This window comes from Mytilus edulis, chromosome 8 (assembly GCF_963676685.1).
Source record: "Mytilus edulis chromosome 8, xbMytEdul2.2, whole genome shotgun sequence".
Classification (NCBI taxonomy): Eukaryota; Metazoa; Mollusca; class Bivalvia; order Mytilida; family Mytilidae; genus Mytilus; species Mytilus edulis.
The window spans coordinates 46114021-46134941 of NC_092351.1; the positions used below are offsets into that span (position 1 = coordinate 46114021).

Here is a 20921-nt window from a genome sequence, read left to right on the forward strand (position 1 = left end):
CATTTCACAGGGAGTTCGGTAACTTTGCGAATTTATTTTTTACGAGTACAAGCCATGTGAATCAATTGGATGATACTTTTTCATTCATAAATTTTGGAAATTGATCTCCGAGAGAACATTTTCCTGAGTTTTTTAAATCATAATAAATCTATTGAATATTCATTTCAGTTTTACATTAGAAAGGTCGCATTATTCATGTTATTCAAATACTTCTATAACTGTTAAAGTCAGACATTTGTAGTACTGTATTTTTCATTTTGCTGAATTAATCATACTCTACTTTTTGAATAGATCAGGTCGGTAGTTTTTCTTGTTTGAATTTTTTTTATCATTGGTATAAAGTATCAATTTTTGTCCATTTTTATTAAAGTCTGCCGGTAACCTTCTAATACTAATTCCTACATCATTTGATCTCTGTTACCAAATATTGTGTGCATTAACTCTCAGTTAATTTTTTTTTCTGAACAACACATAAAGGCAACGATTATTTGGCCAACCTGGCTTTTTCTAATGAACTTTCAAGCCTGTACTTATACATCAATTTTGATGTGTTTCTCGACACCAAGCTAATTCTTTTTGAAATATGCTGTTTACTTCCCATACCTTTGTAATTTTCCTTTTAATAAATATTGGTTTCCATTAATTTTCATGTTGTCTAGAAACAAAATATTGTTATTACAAGTTGAAATACGAATAATGTCATATGCAATGTACTTCGATCTAAATCTCTCTTTGTTAACCTATATTTCTACGTCTACAAATATTAATGTGCAAATGCATTTGTACGTTCCTATCTTCTTAAGTAAATTAAAGCTAACAACCTGTTAAAGTCTTAATCGAAAGAAATTCATCAGTGATGTTTTAGAAAAACTACAGAATGCATAACGCCCGACGAATATTCAGTGCATATATTGAATGATTTGAATTGGATATGAATTAAGTTTTGTGATAGACCAACCCACTAAGTAAACTCATTGTTGATACCAGGATTAAATATTGTATTTACGCCAGACGCGCGTTTCGTCTACAAACGACTCATCAGTGACACTCCAATCTAAAGAAGGCTCAATAAAGTAATAAGTTGAAGAGCATTGATGACCAAAATACTTAAAAGTTGAGACTTATACAATGCCTTAGCTTGATGTCTATAAATGAATTGCACTTTGCAAAATTTTGCTTGAAAACATGTCATCCCACACGAACATATTGTTTGGCTCGATAATGACCAGTCTTAGATTGACTGTACATTTTTCCGTCTTGGAAATTATTGCACGGATTTACACATTAGTAATGTCATTGTAATACCTTTTAGTTTAACAAACCGTATTTAATTCTGTTCTTTTTATTTTCTCTTTCGTTTATGGAAAGCATAGTATATTCAATATAACTCCTTGGACATTTTAACTGATTTGTTTGAAAAAATGGACATAAACACCAGCTTTTTTTACTCATTTAGAAGGACGAATATTTATGTATTAAGCTGATGGCTGTTAATATTGGTCAATTATTATAGTATAATTGAAAAAAGTTATCAAAGGTACCAGGATTATAATTTAGTACCCCAGACGCGCGTTTCGTCTATATAAGACTCATCATTGACGCTCATATCAAAATATTTATGCAGCTAAACAAGTACAAAGTTGTCTAATTCATAAACAAAGTCGTTAGTTCCTTTGATTGATTTTTGTAAAGCCAACTAGCTACCTGTTATTGTCTCCATTTACGTCATTATGTCTTTGTGGATTGAAGTCACCACTTAAAGATAGACTATTGAATGTCGTTGATCCATTTAGATACAAGTAGAGAACTTAACTCAGTAAATAAAAATCTTAAAAAGGAAGTATGACCTTCAAGATTACCTTAGCTGTATTTGGCAAAACTTTTATGAATTTTGGTTCTCAATGCTCTTCAACTTCGTACTTTATTTGGCCTTTTTAACTTTTTTTCGAGCGTCACTGATGAGTCTTTCGTAGACGAAACGCGCGTCTGGCGTATATACTAAATTTAATCCTGGTATCTATGATGAGTTTATATATTCAAAGGATTATTGTCGCATTTTGTGCATATAAGACCTGTGACAAAACCTCTCTTTTTTAAAACGACAAATTAATTAAACAATTATAATTATATAAGTTCATCGAAAAGTACTTGTTGATAGCCTTTCTGAGCCTTGCGTTTTACGATGTCTACCACAGAGTCTTTTCTGGAATGTATGTAGAAATGTAAGATGAATAATTTTTTATATTAATTTTTAAAGGTTCTTAAAATACATGTTTTAACATTTATCACAAAACCAGTCATCTTACCTTTTATACAAGTTAACATGTGAAGTCGTTGGCCTATTTAATAAAAATATCATGTAAATAAGGAAGTGACAGGTGAAGGTTGAAAATTGTTTATTTTGATTGTAAAAATAAAAAAAAAAATTGCGCGTATATCTTCAAAGAAAGTGTTTGTTGTTCAAGTAGTTCTCCGGTATATTGTATATTGATTTTGTGTCTGTGTATCTTGTTTATTGTAATTTTACTAGACAGAATTGGGGCAAATAACATGCAAAATAATTAACTACATTTCAATAACATTAATTTATAAATTAAATAAATACATCACAATAACATTGATTTTCATATGTTATTTATGATTTTAATAAAATCACAATTGAATTGTCAATTTACTGAAAAAGAATCCACATACGTTTGTTGAAAGACATGTCAGAGCTATCAAGCGCAGAAGAAAATTGAACAGAATCATTATGATTTTATGATTTTTTGTGAAGAAAACTTGAGAATTGAGCATGTTGCAACAAAAAAAAAAGTTACCAAATTGAATGCATTTAGAGATAAGAAATAAAATGGATAAAACTAGAACAATTTTGATAAAAATTCCTTCATTTGGAAACCGCGATTTTGTAAAAAGAAATGCTTGACTGTTACATGTAAAAGGTTCATCATTATGAATATCAGAACAGTTGCCTATCGAGACATTAAAACGTAGAAAAGGGAAACTGCCAATCTTAAAGTATTTAGCCGAAACAAATCTAAAAGCCTATTCCGTCAAAAACAAGATTTTTGTAATCAGCAATTAATATGTTCTATAGCATTTACACAGAGAATAACTTGAAAATCTAACATGCTTTTGTTGAGTCATTCATAGTATGAGGTCAGTCTTCAATGATAAGAAAGTTTTTATTCTAATCCATGAATATAATAAATTATTTCTCAGGGACAGATATAAATGGTTTTGTAAAAATGTCATGTGGTATATTATAAAGTTATTAGGAATGAAAGCGCTTTAACTGTATTTTGTAAACCATTTTTACAAAAAAGAATGATTGTTAAAAAAAAGAGTTTTAACGGAATTGACACTAAAAGAAGCCAGGAATTATGCAATGCCGAAAATAAAAATATCGTCAGGCAGTAGGATAGTTAGGAGTTAACCTCTGTATAGAAACAATAAATGTAGATGTGTATTTTAGATCCCGTTTTAAAAGAACACAAAGCATTAAGTGTCTATTTAAATTAATTCAATAAGTTTATGTAAAAGATTTTAACTGATTTAATTATAAAAAACGCTCCGATTCAAGCTTAAAATATGAAAAATCTATCAAATATGCCAAAAAACGTCACTTTTCAGGTGTTTTTTTTGTCAAAAATGAAAGTGGCCGCATCCGTGTTCATCTTCAACCTTTATATATGTTATGTATTATCATCAAATACAACTTACATTTCAATAGTATGAATGAACACGAATACGGCCACTTTCATTTTAGACGGAAACCGTCAAAAATTGAACTAAAATGCTCAAATTGTGATGATTTCAGTAACTTATAAAATTGAGAAAAGAAATGGGGAATGTGTCAAAGCGACCACAACCCGACCATAGAGTAGACAACATCATGACTTAATTATGTTAGTTCCCGATATTTGTGCATTGTAGTGTCAAAAACAGCCCATATCTATGTGGCAGAAGCATTATACTTTCCAGTAAATAGATTAAAGATTACATTTTCATACTTTTGTAAAACTGCTATATTTTTGGGCCAAAAAGGGATCTTACTGAACCTACTCCTTTAGTTGTTTTAATTTTCTGATTTACTAATCAAATATATGTATCTATGTCTGTTTGATATCTTTTTTATGTTTCTTTTGGAAATACGCATGCATGTACGTTTAAAAAGGGAAAGCAAGGTTATATCCGCTAAGACCAGATATGAATTGTATCCTGTAATGTGTTTGAAGACGTATTTAAAATTACTTGGTTTATAATCTGATTCAAGTTATTCATTTTTTCGTTCTTTGTCCTATTGGAAGACACGAAGTGCAAACAAGCTAATCTAAAACAATATATTCTTATCATACATTGAACTCGTGCAATTCAACAGAAGATATTGGTTTAGATCAAAAATAGTTTTTGACTAAAAAGCGAAGGTGCTATCTCAGAGGTTTCTAATTGTGTTATCTACACTGCGTTTCTTTTGATCCGAATTTGTTTTTAAATTTCCAACAACTTGTTTGCGAGTTTATCTATTAACCAGTATGATTTTAACCCAAACTGTTCCGTTACTTTCCTCCTATAATTGATGTGTTTCCCTCGGTTTTAGCTTGTAAGATGGATTTGTTTTCGCTAATTCCATTTATGACTATTGAACAGCGGTATATGTTGCCTTTATGATTTATTATGTTAAAACATATATACAAAAACAAAAATAGAATGAGATAAAGGGGTTTCGTTATAGATTATGAAGCATAATATATCATAAAATGTTCTTTATGCCAGAAGAAATTCAATTAAAACTTTCCTACATTCATTTCCTTTCATAATGGATAATAAATGCAACTAACCTATTAATGCGTTAGCAAATGTTAGAACACAATGTCTCTCTGAATACTAGGACGTAGCGAACAATCAATATAAATACGATTCTAAGTACATGTGTACTGTACTTTGTTAACTTCTGAACGTTACTGCTATGACATTAAGGTGATTTATGTTTTGTTTTTTTTTTGTTTTTTTTAAAGAGAACAATAATTATTTTGTATCGTCAATGCTGTAAAGTGATATTATGTTTTCGTATGTAAATGATTTTAGTCACGCAATCCGTATTATGAAATCGTCCTCAGTAAATATACATTGCAGGTGTTTTGTATAATGACACAGTCGATGAATGTTATGATCAACATTTAAAACCGTAGCACAGCTGACATATGTACACATTCAATTTGAAATTGGAATCCCGTGTTCTTTTAAGTTGCATCTTTGTTGAATGAAAACAGTTATCTGATATAACATTCTCACATTCAGAAATGTACTGAAAATAAAAAAATCATGGATCATTATGTTAATATCTCCCAGTTGATACGATATTACAGAATTTGAGTGTCTTATCATTATTTCCCTGAAAGTGGATTGCTGCTCACGAAGAAACTATTGAGGAGTTTCGAGTGGTGAAGTTAAAAACACCCCTTCATAAATTTTACGGAAGCCATCACGACTTGATTGACCGTTATGGAATATCTGTTCTACAGATGATGACGGATATGTTCCAATGGTCGTTACTTTAATCTCGTCCTCTTCCACCGAATGTGACCTACCAAATTACACATATTACTGGGTGTGTACCTACATGAGAAAACAACACAACGGATCTTCCTACCCTTCCAGAGTACTTGAGAATACCCCTAGTATTTGGTGGGGTTCGTGTTTGTCAGTCTTAAGTTTTCTATGTTGTTTTGTAAGCTATATTAAATTACATGTATCGTATGGTGTCTTCATATTCTGTTATTCTATTATGGATGTACTTTGACTTCTTGTCCGGCTTTGGCTACACATTATTGTCCCTTTTGGTTTGTAGCTTTTATGAAACAGAATAATATTCTACAGGTGTTTATGTTATTAATTCTCAAGAAAAAGGACCATAAACAACTATAAAATTCATATTGAGTTGAAAAAAATAATGTTGCAGTCACATAAGATATGAATCTATAAAAACAATTATAAACGTCTTGCGAAATCAACATTGTCGTACAAAACAACACAAACTCTTCCAAGTGAAACGGAAGTAGCAAGTTACAAATCATTCAATAAAAAAAAATGTATCATAAATTGCTGTTTTGCTAGATTACAAATATTTATGTGTTTTTGTCGATGATAAACAATAAACCATAATTAACACAATACAAGTCAACCAGCAATGATTATGTCTTATAGCTAGGCTGGTTTTCCATGGATCCACGTTGTTATCTCCATTAATACAGAGAACACCATTAAAATCGCCAAGTTGCACGGAACCAGTTCCTTCTAAATATTTTGACATAGAATCTCTATACTGATCAATAAATCGGTGGTTTCGGTAGCACCCTCCTCCCAATGACTGCTCTACGACGAAACATCCTCTGATGTGAAAGTAAATTGGTAATTCTATAATATAAATAGAATATTGTATATTGATTGTAGTATTATACATATGAATGTATGTTCAGGTTCAGGAATATCCCCACAAATTGTCATAATGGTTCCATGTAAGTAAAAGTACATGGTATAATTGTATTTTGTACACATACGTAACACACGATAAATACTTTGATGACAGTTTTATGACAACACACCAATATAGTGTTGTCTACAACCAGCAGTTTGCACCAATTGACATGATAAAAGTAAGGTCTCGAAAATCTTCTATTAAACGAAAAAAGATCAAAACAAAAACATGTAAACAATATTTAGACACAACTTTTCAAAAGTGGATAAAACACAAAAAAAATTAGATTTCATTCCAGAGGTGTTTATTAAACATTCAATATACCCATGTGCACTTGAGTTTAATAAACCAGCATGATAAAGACTTCTGACGTAGATCGAGAGAGATACTATAAGCAGTTGTTTGTACATTGTGATTTGGATGAAGACTTGTATCATTGGAACTCATGCCACATCTTTCTATATCTTTTGTTAGTTCAATTATCAACTATCACGATAAATTATTATGCAAGTGAGAAACTTTGAAATTTTTATAATTTTAATACTCCATACAGCTAAACTCCCTATTTTGTCAAAAACAATAACAAAAGAATCGTCGTGCAATATTGATTTAATGTAATGTAACGTTCTTTATAATCTGGGGCTTATTTGAAGAAGGAATAATAGTTTGGTATTCAAATTTTCAACCGCTGCAGTATAAACATATTAGGTCATTGTCTTAAACAAAATGTCATTTTTATTATATGCGTCACGAAAATTGTTAAAAAGATCGGTGAACATAGCTCTTCCCTAGTGTCTGAGGCCTGATACAAAAGGTGATGTTTTTCAACATCGCTAAAATGTGATATACTTTTTATGTCTTTCTTGTCCACGTCCTACATTTTACATTATTTGTACTTTTATCTAGTTCAAAATCTATTTATCAGAAAAGAACTATGTCAATGTCTTTGATATTTAATTCAATACCTAATTTGTTTTCAGATTGACCACTCGACAACAATAGTTATCCAACCAGTCTTCCACATTTGCTCACTTGTCCTACATCTACAGCTTCTGTGCAGTTCCTCAATGTTATCCCCGAGGAATGTTTGGCTGTGTGTGCATTTTCACAGTTTGGTGTTCTGTATACTTCTAGTTCAACTTTCACTGCAGAAGGGATCGAAGAACTATTTAACACTATGTCTGTACAATGTATACACTATGTTCCTGAAAATAATAGTTGCTTCTGTTCATTTAAGTATAAAGAACCACATACCTGCGTTTAAGCTTTTGCTTTTGCCATATGATTAATTAAAAATTATTTTAATCACTTACCACATGATTCTACTGTAAATCTCAACAATGAACACAAGGAAAAGCATTTTCTATACAAGGTTTTTATACTGTTTGTCAAAAGAAGTTTTCTGACGTTAATAAAAACATCTCAATATTTTTTGAAAACATAATTAACTTCCTTCTGGACTGGGTTTTACTTTTGTAAATGATACAATTTTTTGAAAGTCAAATTTGTATGCATGTTTTAAACAATTTACTGAAAGAAACATTTGAAAAAAAAAACCAATTCAACCATAATAGCTAATATTTGCAAGTGGCAAATGTCGACCTTAGCTCTGTATGCATTGATTAATTGATCAATAATTCATAAAAAAAAGAATGACATGATAATCATTTCAGATTTCTGTCCAATTGAATATTGTGTGTGTTTTATTAGAGTAAAAACTAGTTTTATAGATCAGAAATTGAAGGTATTTATTCAAATTTGTTTTACATTTTAAGGAATTCTGATTGTTTACAACATTAAAAAAAATCCTGACACACCTTTTATCATAAGTTTCTAGTCAAGTTCTGCTTTAGACAAAACATATTATTTGAAACTTAATTGTATCAAGATGTATAAGTTGAGTGTGACATTACACAATTATCAATAGTCACAGTTAATTATCAGTTCAATGATATGACATGTTTTGACATTTACTACCTGGCTGTAATTATACATCAATCTTAACAAGATTTAGTATGTTTCGTATTGCACATTCATATTACAATGAACGCTCGATGGTGTTTTAAGTATATATTGTATCTGTTTGGAAAATAAAACAATTCCCAATCATTTTACAATAAACCTGAATAAATCGCTCGACAGATAGCTACTTGACCAACGTTTAACTGTAGAAATGATTCGTGTATTCAAGAAACCTCTTAAATTCTAGATGAATAGAACATTATACGTGGAACACTCACATAAATATATATTTTGTTTTACAAATTATCTTTCTAAAATTATAATCACTTACCGTACGATTGTCCTGTTAGCAACAAGAACGCAAACACAATCAAAAGCATTATGAATACAAGGTGTTTATACTGTCTGTTAACAAAAGTTTACTGACGCTAATGAAAAGATCTCAATATCTTTTGTAACATACTTAACTTCCTTGTGGAACGGTTTTTTTTGTTGATTATAATACATTTTTTAGTGAGGTTGTTAAGTATTGCATTTCACATATTGTTATGATCATTTACGATGGAAAAATGTATCATATCTTACAAGAAAACGAAACGCATATCGAATATATATAGTCACAATTTTCGCAAAAACACCTCATATATTTTTTTATATATTAAATTTGGGGACAATTAATTTAAAAATACTAAAGAGCATTTACCCCAACAGCCATTCAATTTTCAAGGATTGTACATTATAATATGTTTTATTTTATAAATTGATGTAAAGAACAACAACGTTAAACCAATCAGAAGCATAATGAATAGAAAGTGGTATAAGGTTTGTCCAAAGAAGTGTACTGACGCTTAAAAAAACATTTTTTGGAAACATAATTCATTTTCTTGAGCATTTACCCCAATGACCATTCAATTTTCGAGGAGTGTACCTTCGAATGTCTTTGATCAACCACTGGGATTTCGTGTATCTCAAAACAGATGATCTTACCTTCCCAATTCTGTCCTTTCCAATGTAAAATCATAGTGTGAGGTTGAAATCATCCCTTCGTAAATTTTACGGACGCCATCACGAGTTGAATGACCGTTTTTTAATATTTGTTTCACAGATAATATCGGATATGTTCCTTAAGTCGTAACTTCAATATCGTTCCCTTTTCACAAATGTGACTCAACATATTAGAAGTTTTACCGGCTTTGTTATCAAATTAGCAACACGACGGACGCCATATGTTGAGCAGGACATGTTTACCCTTTCGGAGCACCAGCGATCTCCCCTAGTTATTTTCGTTGCTGCTGTATCCCTATTTATGACTATCGTCAGTAAAACATACATTAATTCTAGAAACAGATTTATTCGGCAATACAGACCTCCAACAAAAAGACTTCTTAACACATGAAGAAGTTTACAAAAGTAGCAGTACAGAGGCACCCAGATTCCAAATGAAAGGGTTACAAGGAGTCAAAGGAATGAGGCGTATTTATCTTGCACGAGAAGAAGCAAGAGATCCCATCCTTAGTGATATACGTAATAAACTGTCAACAGTATATAATAAAAACTTAATAATCCCGGTTACTGAGCAGCAGCCAGAATACCCACGAGTACGTGTGTCCAACATTCCATCATCAGCTGATGACGGTATGATTTTCGCGTTGTTTGAGTCTATTGGTGTAGTTGTTAAAAGCTATTTAGAGAGAGAGTGAGAATATATGGCGCTCGCACTGACTGACAATCTGGAGCAGAATCTTTTATGTCGAGCCATTGAAAGGCACACTACCCATATTCACAAGAATAAGCAAGTGCAATGCAAAAATGTATTTTAAAGGACAGATTTACATAAATGCATATAATATTACTTGTCGAAAATTGCCTAACATAGGGACAGAAAAAAGATAAATGCCAAAACGAATGGGTTTGAAACCAATGTGGAAAAGAAGGACATAAAGCAAAAGAATACCATACTCCAATTAAACCAGCATCAGACAATGAAGCAACGAAAGATAATGATTCATTTCATTCTAGTGAGAATGAAAGTGGGGAAGACACTGACATTAGTGATCATGTTGATCACAACGAAACCATAACTTCACAGTTCAGGTAGAAACCTACAGAAGCAATAACAGAAACAACAACAGATGTCAGTTAAGTCATCATTTCAGAAACTGATCCTCATTTCCTAAATCTTTGCCAATTTATTTTAAACTGCCTTAACCTGTCTGCGTATTGATTTTCCAAGTAAAGATCAATAAATATAGGTAAATTTCCATTGAATTTTGGACAAGAAACATAGATCATATACGTCGACAACAAAGATCTTTTAAACTTATGTTTATGAAAATATTTCACAAGTTTATTTGAATATTTAGCTTGTAGACGGCTGCGCTCTATGTTTCCTGGTCCTACATTTGGTTCAAATGAAGCTGATTTTCCAAATTTTACCAAAACCTCTTATTTTGATCTTTTTTGGGATGCTAAAATCAACATGTTAGAATAAGATTTTGACATAGATAGGTCTATTTAGTTTTTCACATTTCTATAAGTCAACTTAAAACATTTGTTGTCTTGTAACATTAAACTTTAAAATCGGGTTCAAATTTGGACCTTACTATACTTACTCCTTTGTCTACAACTGTATATAAATGAGAACTTATTATATATTGAAACAATCTAAGGTTAAACGAATAGTCACAACTGAAACAAACAATACGCTAATTGTTTTGAAAATAGAGAAGGATAAACAACCTTCGATTAAGTACAACTGTTTAATGTCTCTAATTTCGTAATTTAAAAGTCACGCTAAGATTAGTAACTGGTCACCTATAGAGTAGAGAATAAAATTAGGACAGATTATTTTATGTACCCTTATTTATTTGCAGATACATTATCTTTTAAAAGTTTAATTGATAACATTACACGCATTACGAACTGTTTGACTGGTATCATGTGCTAGTTTTTTACTTTCCTAGTGAAATCCATTTTTGGTGTTTCCAAATATAAGTGTACTCGTCTTATCTGTTTATTTTCTAATTGAGTAATTTTCTCGAGTGTGTCTTTTTTGCTGCCAGTTGAATAACATGTCGAGAATTGCACCATAACATTAAATGTAACAAAAAAGTTAACGAGCTCCAACGTAAATTCGAAGCGGAATTTAAAATGGCATATTCGAAATATCAAACATATAAAACAAATAAAAAACAACTGTTATATTCTATTCCTTACATGGTACTTGCATTTCCGTATGTATAAAATGGCAAATATCTCTATGACTGTAGACAACCCTCGCTAGTATCGCTAGTTTAAAATTAAGTGAGATTTTTTGCAGTTTGTATTTTATGATGTTTTTTTATTATTAAATACCGATGCCTTAGATTATATTGCTTCAGAGTTCGAATTTTTAGAAATCATAATGAATGTTCTCATCATTGATACAAGGATTGAAATGTTATATTTGCGCCAGACGCACATTTCGTGTACAAAACACTCACCAGGAACGTTAGAAACCCCAAAAGTAAAAAGAGGCCAGATAAACGACGATTTTGAAAAGCATTGATGACCAACTTTCCTAAAAGTTTTGCCAAATACAATTCATAACATACCAGTATCATGTATGGTAAAACAGGTAAGTTTGTATTCTGAACGATAAAATATCAAATTTATTATACCTCCAGATTAAACAAATCTTATTATGTCATTAACACTGCTGATGTTAACGGCATTTTGTATTCTCAAACTTTTTTTAGTCACACGAAGTTAAAATATTAAAGACATGTACAACTATATATAAACAACATATCAGAACTGTATTAAATTAGCAGCCACAGAAAACAAATGTGTCTTTATTTTATATTAGAATGACTTAAACCATGGAATCGTCCAAATGTTTAGATCCATGTCCGCTATCTCCAGATACAGGAAGGTCTTGGTCTTTTGACATTGTACAGTTACACTGGCAATTAAGTTTTAAACAAAATCTGTAAAAAAAAAACCAGTATAATTATGTAAAATAATGCTTTTCTTGTGGTAATTGTTACGTGTTTTTTTAAACAATGAAATAAAATTCTATATATACATATAGATTACACAAATTATACTAAAACATCGGACATGAGATTATCTTGTTTCTTCTTATTTCCTCCTTACTTACACCAAGGGCTATCAAATCATAGTTGGGTGAAATACAAAAAAAATAGTATGGGGAATGTCTCAAAAAGACAACAACCTAACCAAAGAACCATGAGGCACCAACATATCTCTAACACAGCAAGAGAATACCACACCCGGGGACGTATTTCAGCTGGCCCCTAAACATAAATCTATGACAATTCGGGCAAAATGGACGTCGTATTAAACTCAAAAACATATAAATTAACTAATATTTACAAAATGACCATCAAAGTCAGGAGTCTCCTGACTTTGGAGAGTTGCATATATGCGGCGGTTTAAAAATGTTAAAGGAATTCTCAACCCTCCCCTATACATCTAATCAATGTAGCAAAAAGAAATTAAATTAAGCAAAATGACAATAATACATATATTCAAAGAGGAGTGCTAGCATTTACTGACATGCAAGCTCCAGACCTGAATTGAAAAATAAGGTCTACGTCATATGAAAATCAAGCAGAAATAATATTCCTCACGTTATGGATTCAGTATCATATTATCATAAAATATATGAGAAGAACATAACCCGTATTTAGAATAAATATGCCATCTCTAATTACCTGAAAACAAGTATCGTAAACGTTATCCCTTCTGAATATTTGATCATAGAAAATTGAGTTTGAACCAATAAAGAATGTCCCGAGATTGTCTATTAAGGAGTACCTCAATTGCAACAATGTGTTTTTACCAGTGTCTTAGCATAACATTTGATGAACCAGTGGTATGTAAAAGAACGTCTCATCCTCATTCCATAAAAAAGTTCATCGGAAGGTACCAATAAACTCATCATAGATACCATGGTGAAATTTTATTTTTGCATCAGACGAGCGTTTCGACTACAAAAGACTCATCAGTGACCCTCGAATCCAAAAAAATTTCTTAAGGCCAAATAGAGTTCGAAATTGAATAGCATTGATGACCCAAAATTCCTAAAAGCTTTGCCAAATTCAGTTCAGGTAATCTATTCCTAAATTAGAAAAGCTGTAGTGTTAATGTTCAGTATTACTTCACAAATAATACACGATGGTCGTGAAATATAAATTTTTGGCACTAACGTTTTTTTATCTTAATAATGTGTTGAAACATTCTTTTATTTGTATCGATGAATATCACTTTTACTGTTTTGTCTATATTTGGTGATGTCTACTTGACGTTGCTCAGTACTGACACAACCTATCATTGTGTTATAATGAAATGGTAATATTTTTTATTCTTTCTTCATTTTTGCTTATATGCTTTGTCATTTTGCCTTTTTGTGTTCCTTTGTTACATTTTTGTTTATTTTTATAGTTATAAGGATTTTGTTGACTGATATACCCCTTTGTGACTTTTTACTTTTTATGTCTGTGTAAATGCTTTGTTCACACATCGTTGTCAATATGATGGAAGGGTATTTCACTGTCATGCAAGTAAGAAGTTATATATAAGTAAAGGCCTGTACCAAGTTAGGAATATGACAGTTATCCATTCGTTTGATATTTTTTAACTTATCCAAGTTATAAATTAGACATTTGATTAGGGACTTCCTGTCTTGTATTTACCGCGGATTTATGTATTTAGATTAAAAAATTTCTGATTTTACTTTTTGCTACACAAAATTCGAATTACTAATATTTTTATTTCTTTATATTTTGTTTATCAATTACAAAAATCAATTAGTCGTTAGTTCATACTTGTTATATATCTAATCGTCGCAAGAAGAATTATTTTTTCCGGAAGACATACTATTTTGATATATTGTGTGACTGTTTTGTGTACATTTAAGAATAACAAGCCATGTTATGTTTGTTGTAGGACGTGCAAAATGAAAAAAAAATAAAATGCGTCGGATATTAGAAAATATACTGAGTGCCAATGAAAACGCAACACTTGGTTTTTCCAAAAAATAATTTATACTAGAAATGATAATCTTTCAAAATTAAATTTTCTTGAAAATTAACAATTTTAACAATAGATCGATATCAATCAAAAATGTTTCATTGTAATCTTTTGGGCGCAATAGGTAAACGTAAAAACCAATTTCGAATCATCAACTCACAGTCCTAACAAAAAATGTAACAGCACCGTGGAATTGATCATCCTGGACGTTTAATGTGATTCCGAGGAATATTATTTCACTTGTCCCGCAAAGCAAACTTAAGCTGACTTTATGATATTGGTAGTGGTTTTCATCGTCTAAACCATGTCAAATCTACTGCAAAACTTGCTCGATCGGACCAAACTCCGACGAAAAGCATGACTTTTGGTCAAGGCGGGTGCCAGATGTCTATGTAACCACCACTGACGGTCTTTGGTACATAATGAATGATTTTTGGTCTACAGAATTCGATATTTATGCCAGACTGCCGTTAAGATATCATTAAGGAAAGACTGTGGTGATCTTTAACAATTTCTGCGCAAATGGTGCTTTACTGAAATTGCTCTACCGTGACCACCATTGAACTCTCGTGACCTTTGGACAGCTACCAGAGTCGATATCGGATATGTTCAAGTCCAAATGTATCGGTCTTGCTGTGCGTTTCTTGGTTTTTGTATACCGGGATGCGGCTTATCATTGAATGAACCATTTTTGTTGAATTTGTGGATGATTTGGGTTATTGTATGGGCTACAACTTCAGTCTTCTCGTAATTTTATGCTGTGGAAGGCTTCATTGGTTCATACCCAAAACTGCATATCGCCGGTTGTCAGAAAGTCCTGGTATTAACGCAGATGTTCATTGCAGTTTTTTAACAATAAGGGCGGGAAAATTCATGACATTAGCCAAGCTTTAAATGACAAAGTTGTGAAAATGGTGCGTATGTTGAAAAGCGGTGCACTAGGTTTATGTCCGTTCAAAATAGCCCTTACTTCGCATTTGTTCCAAAAATCACTCAACCGTAAAGTTGTCGACAATTGTCTGAAAAGTCATTTTCAACCAATTATACAAAGTTGTAATATAGATAAAATAAAAATTATAAAAAAAATTTGAAAAACAAAAGTGTTGCGTCTGCATTGGCACTCAGTATATATAAAATTCTGTAATTCTGAATCAAATTGGCAGCACATTAGGTACTAAGTGCAATTTGCGTACTGTAGCGTTACGTTTTTATTTTTGTATTTTTTGGTTGCATTTCATTTAAGAAAGTATACTTTTAAACTTATGTGTGTTAAGCAATATAACATTGCGTCATAAATCGCCTCCATAATTAAATGAAAAATATATAATTTACAGAAAACAAAATAGTCTGAGAGTAAAGTATACGATGATTTTCATGTAAAAAAAAGTCTGTTCGTGACAACGGGAACACTAAGGTAAAATAAGGTTAAACGTTATTTTAATGTAATGTTAAATTCAAAACTTTATTATAGTTCGCGAAATTTCAAATGCAGCTACGGGATGTGATTTTATTTCTGTAGTCTTAACAACAAAACTAATAATTTACCTGTGTAGTTCTACGTTACTTTATTTAACGTCTTTTGTCGAAGTTTATAGTTCGCATTTCTGTCATTGTTTAACATATTGTAATTATATTGTGTTATAGATCAGATGTATTCGTTCAATGTATGTTTACTTTTGTTAATATTTCTTTTTTAAACCTTTTCAATTGATATTTCATAGTGTGTCTTTCTTTGTTGTAGTGATATACTACTGGTTCAGGTAAGGGTGAAGGTTTTGACTTGCAAAAACATTTCAATCCGCCGCATTTGTTTGCACCTTTCCTTAATCAGAAATCTGTTCATCATTGGTTTTAGTTTGTTGGTGCGGGTCATAAGTGTTATATTTTTTTTCAATTATAGATAGACAATAGTCTTTTATTGTTTGAATTGATTTACACCAGTAAATTTGGGCTCTCAATAGCTGTCTGTTCGGTGTGAGCCAAGACACCGTGTTGAATGCCATACTTTGACATAAAATAGCATACCTGTTACATACTGTGACTTGGGTAGCGAGTTTTCTGGTTCGCACTCATACCACATTTGTTTTCCATGATTAAATCACACTATATTGCAGGCATTTTTTCGCAACGTGTATATATTATAAGAAGATATTTTATGGATGGTAAAGTAAACAGAAAACAATAAACTCGTGACTAAGATGTTATGCCAGAAACATAAGGTGTCAATATTTTTTTTGTACACCAGATACGGATTTAGACAATAAATGTCTTTTCAGTGATGTTTGGGATCGAGACGGTATTTGGAAGTCCATATAATTTACCCTCAATTTAAGAAAGACTCTTGAATTTTAAGAGTCAACATAGGATGAACGGATCATATAAACTGGAGGGAAAATATGATACAAGCCCAAACAAAAAAAAATAAACAAGTCTAAATTGAAAACTACGTTCAAACCTATGATTGCGTTGGATAAAAACCGCAATTTTTATACGTGTGCATGTAAAACAAATTTCGTTGTAGAAGGGTCTAAATACAGCACAAACAACATTTTCCAAAAGACCAAAAAAGTGAAAAAGTATATTTTAACAAAACGCATTTGACTAACAGGTCGAACAACTGATGTTCTTTAACCCTGCTGACTGCCATTGGAAATTGCCAAATAAAATTAATCAAAAGATGGATCTTAATATCAATTTACTACTAAAAAGAAAACAATAAACTCGTGGCTAAGATGTTTTGCCACAAACATAAGGTGTCAATATTTTTTTTGTACACCAGATCCGGATTTCGACAATAAATGTCTCTTCAGTGATGTTAGGGATCGAAATGTTATCTGGAAGGCCATATAATTTACCCTCAATTAAAGAAAGACACTTGAATTTTAAGAGTCAATATAGCATGAACAGATCATAAAAATGGAGGGAAAATATGATAAAAGCCCAAACGAAAAAATATAAACAAGTCTTAATTGAAAACTACGTTCAAACCTATGATTGCGTTGGATTAAAACCGCAATTTTTATACGTGTGCATGTAAAACAAATTTCGTTGTAGAAGGGCCTAAATACAGCACAAACAACATTTTCCAAAAGACAAAAAAAGTGAAAAAGTATATTTAAACAAAACGCATTTGACTAACAGGTCGAACAACTGGTGTTCTTTAACCTTGCTGACTGCCATTGGCGATTGCCAAATAAAATTGATCACAAGATGTAACAAACTTGATCTTAATATCAATTTAATACCAAATAGAAAACAATAAACTCGTTGCTAAGATGTTATGCCACAAACATAAGGTGTCAATATTTTTTTGCACACCAGAACCGGATTTCGACAATAAAGGTATATATATATATAAACGAGTCTAAATTGAAAACTACGTTCAAACCTATGATTGCGTTGTACAAAAACCGCAATTTTTATACGTGTGCATGTAAAACAAATTTCCTCGTAGAAGGGTCTAAAACAGCACAAACAACATTTTCCAAAAGACCAAAAAAGTGAAAAAGTATACTTTAACAAAACGCATTTGATTAACAGGTCGAACAACTGATGTTCTTTAACCCTGCTGACTGCCATTGGCGATTGCCAAATAACATTGATCACAAGATGTAACAAACTTGATCTTAATATCAATTTAATACCAAATAGAAAACAATAAACTCGTTGCTAAGATGTTATGCCACAAACATAAGGTGTCAATATTTTTTTGTACACCAGAACCGGATTTCGACAATAAAGGTATATATATATATAAACGAGTCTAAATTGAAAACTACGTTCAAACCTATGATTGCGTTGGACAAAAACCGCAATTTTTATACGTGTGCATGTAAAACAAATTACCTTGTAGAAGGGTCTAAAAACAGCACAAACAACATTTTCCAAAAGACCAAACGAGTGAAGGAGTATATTTAAACAAAACGCATTTGACTAACAGGTCGAACAACTGATGTTCTTCAACCCTGCTGACTGCCATTGGCGATTGCCAAATAAAATTGATCACAAGATGTAACAAAATGGATCATAATATAAATTTAATACTAAACAGAAAACAATTTTTTTTAACTTGTGGCCACGATGTTATGCCACAAACATACAGTGTCAAGATTTTTTTAGTACACTAGATCCGGATTTCGACAATAAATGTCTCTTCAGTGATGTAAGGATCGAAACGGTATTTGGAAGGCCATATAAAAAGTACCCTCATTTTTAGAAAAGTACCCTCATTTTTCGATAAACTCTTGAATTTTAAGAGTCAATATAAGATGAACGGATCATAGAAACCAGAGGGAAAATATGATACAAGCCCAAACAAAAAAATATAAACGAGTCTAAATTGAAAACTACTTTCAAACCTATGATTGCGCTGGATAAAAACCGCAATTTTTATACGCGTGCATGTAAAACAAATTTCGTTGTAGAAGGGTCTAAATACAGCACAAACAACATTTTCCAAAAGACCAAAAAAGTGAAAAAGTATATTTAAACAAAACAGATTTGACTAACAGGTCGAACAACTGATGTTCCTTAAACCTGCTGACTGCCATTGGCCCATTGCCAAATAAAATTGATCACAAGATGTAACAAACTGGATCTTAATATCAATTTAATACTAAACAGAAAACAATTTTTTTAACTTGTGGCCACGATGTTATGCCACAAACATACGGTGTCAATATTTTTTTAGTACACCAGATCCGGATTTCCACAATAAATGTCTCTTCAGTGATGTTAGGGCTCGAAACGGTATCTGGAAGGCCATATAAAAAGTACCCTCATGTTTAGATAAACTCTTGAATTTTAAGAGTCAATATAGGATGAACGGATCATATAAACCAGAGGGAAAATATAATACAAGCCCAAACAAAAAAATATAAACGAGTCTAAATTGAAAACTACCTTCAAACCTATGATTGCGTTGGATAAAAACCGCAATTTTTATACGTATGCATGTAAAACAAATTTACTTGTAGAAGGGTCTAAAAACAGCACAAACAACATTTTCCAAAAGACCAAAAAAGTGAAAAAGTATATTTAAACAAGACGCATTTGACTAACAGGTCGAACAACTGGTGTTCTTTAACCCTGCTGACTGCCATTGGCGATTGCCAAATAAAATTGATCACAAGATGTAACAAAATGGATCTTAATATAAATTTAATACTAAACAGAAAACAATTTTTTTAATTTGTGGCCACGATGTTATGCCACAAACATACGGTATCAATATTTTTTTAGTACACCATATCCGGATTTCGACAATAAATGTCTCTTCAGTGATGTTAAGGATCGAAACGGTATTTGGAAGGCCATATAAAAAGTACCCTCATTTTTATAAATATATAAGTACGTGTGAGTCAGTGACAACTCTACAACAGATTAATCCATCGGATCGCCATCAATGATGGTGATACATGGCTGTGTACATTATGTATATACAACTCGTCTAAACATCAACCCAACAATGTTAGATCTGTAAATTTTAGGGATGTTAAAAGATCTGAAATTTAATACTCGGATACTCGGTCATGATACTCGAGTACTCGCGAGTACTCGGATGAATCCTCATTGTCTATTGAAAAGTTAAGATTTTAGGTGGGATTCAGTGTTTTTGTTATCATCTTTCTTTTACATGTTTTAAAAACGTATTAACGAAAGTAAAAAGTACTACAAAGTATAGCTTGCTGCTCTGTTTTTGTTTGTGTGTCAATTACACATGAATTACCGACCGCCGTTTTTACAATAACCTCTATCAAGATAGCAAGTATTGTGTGTGAGCGTGTTCATGAACCTAATAAATTCAAAAATATTTGACTAAAATGTCCGACAAAGTAGACAATATATGTATCATCTGTTCCTAAGGAGTTGGTATTTTTTATAATACGAATTGTCCATTTATTTGTCAACAAACTACTTGTACTTTTTCTGTGTTTTGTTTTTTTGCACTATTGTTGGTCTGATTTTTTTTTTTTTTAGCCATAACGTTGTCAGTTTAATTTCGACTTTTGGATATGAATGTCGCTCTCGTACTTTCGCCTATCTTTAAATTATAAATTAAAAAATAATACTTAAGTTTCAAAATACAGAGTAATTAAATTAATTTAAATGTAAGTATCATACCAATCAAGTTAACATAGAAGTCTTGATCCGGTTAAAATGATTCATATGTTTTTTTATTTATGTGGAATGTCAATTTAAAACCGTGCATTTTTCTAAATGACAATTTGTCCTTTTCAATGGTTATAAGTGTTTACATATATTTTGCAGATTCAGATTAAATATTTTTTCAAAGTCTCACAGCTTGTATTCAAATACACGTTTAATCATCGCAAGGGGGTGCGGTGGGGGTGGGAACTTTAATATTTTTTTGGTAGGGGTGAGCAGCTGAGACATCCAGTACCCCACCCTTTTCATATATTTTTTTTTCAAAAATAATAAATAT

At 31.5% G+C, this 20921-nt stretch overlaps 1 long non-coding RNA gene across 1 annotated transcript; it reads right to left on the reverse strand.

Moving 5' to 3' along the window:
* Window positions 1–5898: 5898 nt before the first annotated feature.
* Window positions 5899–8908, reverse strand: LOC139487025 (uncharacterized). The gene is made up of 3 exons (XR_011655717.1): window positions 8772–8908; window positions 7444–7683; window positions 5899–6417 (listed from the first exon to the last, which is right to left on the reverse strand). It is a non-coding gene; the product is annotated as an uncharacterized lncRNA (long non-coding RNA).
* Between the last annotated feature and the right edge of the window lie 12013 nt (window positions 8909–20921).